Source organism: Electrona antarctica, assembly GCF_951216825.1.
Source record: "Electrona antarctica genome assembly, chromosome: 12".
In the NCBI taxonomy this organism is placed as follows: domain Eukaryota; kingdom Metazoa; phylum Chordata; class Actinopteri; order Myctophiformes; family Myctophidae; genus Electrona; species Electrona antarctica.
The window spans coordinates 36,995,134-37,000,212 of record NC_136793.1 but is presented as its reverse complement, the minus strand read 5'-3'; the positions used below and the strand labels follow the sequence as shown (position 1 = coordinate 37,000,212).

The window sequence follows — 5,079 nt, the reverse complement described above, 5'->3', positions numbered from 1 at the left end:
GCAGAAGGCGTGGGGAGAGATTGTTTTGCACCATGTCCATCTGTCTGTGTGTCGTGTAGATTGTGGTCTACCAGTAGATCACTATACGGTTGTGCAGGTAGACCACATGACATGGCCTAAAAAAAAAAAAATTAAATATAAAAAATCACACCCGTGTGAAGTGAGGGGTGCTCTTATCATCATACATCATCTCATTGTTTGTGTTTACACAATGTTTGTGTTTACACAAACACTCAAAACTTGCCATTCATTGCCAATGGCTTTCAATGTTTGTGTTAGGACAATGTTTACACAAACTGTCAAAGCTGGACATAGGAGGGGCTAGCACCCCTCAAAGAATAGCAAAAATAGCAGATCGACAAGCTCAAAACTTGTCACTTCACGCCACGTTTCGATCTTATGGATCTGCTACTTTTCATGATTTTGTGTGACGCTGCAGTATGATCAAGTATGTGTAGCCCCCAGCCAAGACCCAGCGCGCAACAGCCCTGGCACGACAGGTTGCGAGTTTGTCTGGCGAGTGGGAGCCCGGGGTTCAATCCCCGCTTCCGCGTAATGCTACATATATGCAAAGACGATTTTAAACTGGTACTGGTAACAACTGATGAGGTACTCAAAAGAACGGAGTGCCCTGCAACCCAACAAGGCCATTGGCCATGATAATATTCCCTCCAAATTTCTCAGAGACTCAACCATCTCCATAGCTCCAATCACCAGCCTCTCAATCAAACAGGGACTTGGCCATAACACCTGAAGGCCTACTATGGCCGAAACGTTGTGTAACCCAGGTCCAGAATATAGGTTAAAATGGGCTAAATCACCCTTTACAATAAATATATAAATACAATGGATTAAAATGGGCTAACTCATCTTCTATATGAATAAATAAATAACTGTTAAAAAAAGTCCTCAAGTGACAATTCATTAATTCAGTCATATCCCCTCACTACACTGAAATGTACACAGAAAACCCCCTCAGATCAGTTCATCCTATTTAGATGAAAGACATTGCCCAAACTGGTCTGAGGAGCAATCTGTGTTCGATGTGACGCCTGGCGCCGCGCCGTGGTCTATGACGTATGTTTCAGTGGACAGGAGGAGGGCGGGGGGACCAGGGGGACAGGCTCTGACACACCGGAGGGTGGCGGTCGGTTTGAAATGGAGTCGGAGAAGGAATCATCAGAGGATGAAAGAAGTGATTTTGAGGATCCAAGAGCTTATGGAAATACAAAGAAAAGAAAGAAAGAAGGAGCTTCAGAGAGAGACGAAGATATCGGAAGATATGTGGTCGGGATGAGTTCGGACACACAAACCGACGGGCTTTTTAGTGAGCCTCAAGCGGTGGGAATGTTTGTGGAGGAAATGGTTGGCAGGGTGAAGGCTGTGAGGATTACTAGGAGTGGTTTGGTGGTGATTGAGTGCAGGAACCGAGACCAAGCAGAGAAAGCAGTACAGATTATGTTCTTTAATGATCGCTCAGTGAATGTTTTTTACCTGAGAGGAAAGAAAACGAGGGGAGTAATTAGTGGCGTGCCATTATCGATGAAGCCGGAGGATATGGATATTGAAGGAGTTGGTGCGATAAGGAGGATGACTCGATTCAGGGAGGGGAAACGGGAGGACAGCTCGTCAGTCTGTCTTACATTTCAGGGTGATGTTTTGCCAGATCGTGTATATGTTGGGTACACTAGTAGCCCGTCTCCGGACCCCCCGGGTTGAGCTCCTTTGGACCGCTACCACGAAGGGTCCGGTCTCACCGGCGTCAAGCGACATGGGATGCAATCTGACTTTCCCTGTTTTACCTCTGTGCTGCGGTGTCGGTGTCACGCTGACATATTCCAAAATAAGCATATGAACGCTATAGGAGACAACTTACCTTCTGACCCCCCCCCGCGAACGGCTCAGAAGCCGTTAAGTATTTTTAATGTTTGTACGACCATTTTGGCAGCTCTGAAATTCTCTCTTGTTGACATCCCATTGTACCGCCTCCAGCATATCGGTTGGCTAGCTGCGCCTCCCTACGCGCCTCGTAGGCGCAGCTAGCCAACCGAGATGTCAACAAGGAGGGACCGAAGAGAGAATTTCAGAGCTGCCAAAACAGTCGTACAAACATTAAAAATACTTAACGGCTTCTGAGCCGTTCGCGGGGGGGGTCAGAAGGTTCGTTGTCTCCTATAGCGTTCATATGCTTATTTTGGAATATGTCAGCGTGACACCGACACCGCAGCACAGAGGTAAAACAGGGAAAGTCAGATTGCATCCCATGTCGCTTGACGCCGGTGAGACCGGACCCTTCGTGGTAGCGGTCCAAAGGAGCTCAACCCGGGGGGGCCGGAGACGGGCTAGGTACACTAGCTTCCGTGTTAGGCCTTTTGAAAGAGCACCACTAAGATGCTATTGCTGCCAAGAGTATGGGCACGTAGCATCTGTGTGCAGGGGAAAGAAAAGATGTGGGAGGTGTGGGAAAGAGAACTGTAAAGGAGAGTGTGAAGGGAAAGAACAGGCAAAGTGCATGCACTGTGGAGGAGAGCATTATGCTGGGTCAGAGAAGTGTACGAGGAAAGTGAAGGAGGTTAAGATACACAAGATGAAGGCAGAAATGAAAGAAATGTCTTATGCAGAGGTGGTAAAGAGAGTGGAGAAGCACAATGAAAAGAGGGAAACAGAAAAAGAGGGAAGGGAAAATGGACATGGCATCTGCATATGTATGGATAAGACCCGGTTCCTGGCTTTTATAGCTATGGTGATAAACTGTGCTGTCGAAATCTCAAGCAAGTCGGAAAGAATAAAGATGGTGCTGGAAGCAGCCAGAAGATTCTTGAGTGTGGTGGATGTCACTGGGGAAGATCTGGACGGTGTGCTGAGGGAGGACTTCTCAGTGCCTGAGGGTCGGAGTAACTGAATGGAATAGGGGATGGGGTGGGATCACATTGGGTGGACATTAACTTTTTATTTTAGTCGTGTTTTGATATGATATTGATATATAGTTTAAGCTGATCCATAAATTGGGTCAGAAGGTGGCGGTAATGCTCCAAACTCTGGAAGCCAACCGCCGTTAAACAACAAAAAGAAGAAGAAGAAACTGGTCTGAACGAGTGTCAATTGAGCCTGTTGCCTGTGTGCAGGGACAGCAGGTGAAACAAGTCCTAATCAATGAGAGAGCAGAGGGACAGCAGAGTGAGAACAGAGGAGAGCTGCAGACAGAGTGAAAAGCTAAACTTCTGTAGGCCTAAATATAGAATAATAAACGTCAGTTGTGTGCAACAAAACACAGCATTAATGACATTAGCTGTTGTGAGGAGCAGCATTGAGTCATCTAAAGCAGCACTGATGTGCTGATTTCATTTGCAAACCCTGGTGAGTGACAAACAGTGTTTGATGCATTAGCTGCTAGGTGGCTAACATGAGTGAAGTCCCAGCACTGCTGTGACTAGTTTGTTTGTTCAAATGAAGAATTGAGTAATGAAACTGTAATTTTGTTTGGTGTTCAGCTAAAAACGTTTTTGCACTAAGATGTATTATAATTTATTTTGGTAAAAAGAATGTTTACTCAATGTCATTCATTTTTATTTGTAGTGTCTCACTCACAATTGCTGGACCCTGCAGTTACTAAATTGAGTGTAAGGAATACAACCACCATCGGTGAGAGGAAGATTTATTTTATTTTGTTTTGTTTGAACTACAATTGAATTGTAATTGTTACATTACTGTGTATTTGAAAGGTTGCTGTATTTATTTCCAATAAGTATTTGAAGTGAAACCGTATACAGAATTGTGTAAATGAAGGTAATGTTTTAGACATTAACACAGAGATGCTTCTGGCCTTGCTTTATGCAGGTCAGGTTTTTTGGTTTGGATACGTTTGTTCTGATTCAGCCCGACTCTGGTCGGCCCAAGGATGGCGAGCTACCCGTGATTGGAAGAACCCAGACCCTGCTGAATTCTCCTTGGGACAGACCCAGAGCCGTAGCCTTGTTCCCCCCCAGTGTGGTAGGAAATTGTCACACATACACTGCCCTGCAAGGAGCAGTGCAGTATTGGGCGGTGATACACACAAACTACACACACTAGAACTGGACATTGTCACACGCATATACTCCACACACCCTCTGCCCTGTGAGGAACAGTGCAGGACTGGACAATTAAGATTAACACGTGACAGCTCTCTGCCCTGCAAGGAGCAGTGCAGGCGAACAGTAGACACACACACACACACACACACACACACACACACACACATTAAGGTGTAGACACTTTGTGTCTTTTGGACTATTTCATAGCCACTAAGTGGTGTGTAAGGGTTTATTGTCAATTGATGTGTTTTTGAGTGGTGTAAACCACTCCTACAACTGGCTTTGTTAGTTTACGTGTCTGTCTGTCTGTCTGTGCTCAAAAAATGAGCATGGTTGATGCTGATTGGTTGATGCTGATTTCATTACGTCAGACATTACGTCAGACCACAGCTGATCAGGCTATATAATACCTTACACCACTCAGTTCACACGGGTGTGATTTTTATTTATTGTCTTGGTTATTGAACTATGTGAAGTGATTATTTTTGGATTCAAATTCAAAAGAGCAATTGATTGTGAAATTTGGATTAATACTACTGAACTGGTTTAAATACTGCAATTGAATTGCATAAGGTATTCATCAGGGATGGAGTTCATTGTAACTAACGTGTAATAGCAAAACAGTGCAATACTGCTACCATTTGGTGGCCATGCTGGTGTGACGTGTGCTGCCCTACTTGCCACTGTGGCAAGTAGGAAGTGAATCACTGAATTAGGATGCTGGCTCCATGATATGAAGATCGTGGGTTAAACCCATAGAGTATATAAAAGGATAGAGACTGAACTGGCGCGAAGCTCCGCCCCCCCAGCTATTCATGTCAGTGGAAGTTGCTCAGTGGCGTTTTGAAGCACCCGGAAGACTGCCGGAAGTCCCTCCTCCGGACCTCAAATTTGAGGTCCGGGGTGACGTAGGGAGTGATGGTCCTACATGTTAAAGCCCAGCTGCACGGGGTTTCCCGGTCATGAATACACGGGTCCGCCTGTAGTCCCTCCTCCTACCACTAGG

At 45.5% G+C, this 5,079-nt stretch overlaps 1 long non-coding RNA gene across 1 annotated transcript; it reads left to right on the top strand.

Annotated features, from left to right (window-relative positions):
- The first annotated feature begins 3,262 nt into the window (after positions 1–3,262).
- On the top strand, positions 3,263–4,105 carry LOC306934171. The gene is made up of 3 exons (XR_013791293.1): positions 3,263–3,357; positions 3,577–3,642; positions 3,838–4,105. It is a non-coding gene; the product is annotated as an uncharacterized lncRNA (long non-coding RNA).
- Positions 4,106–5,079: the final 974 nt, after the last annotated feature.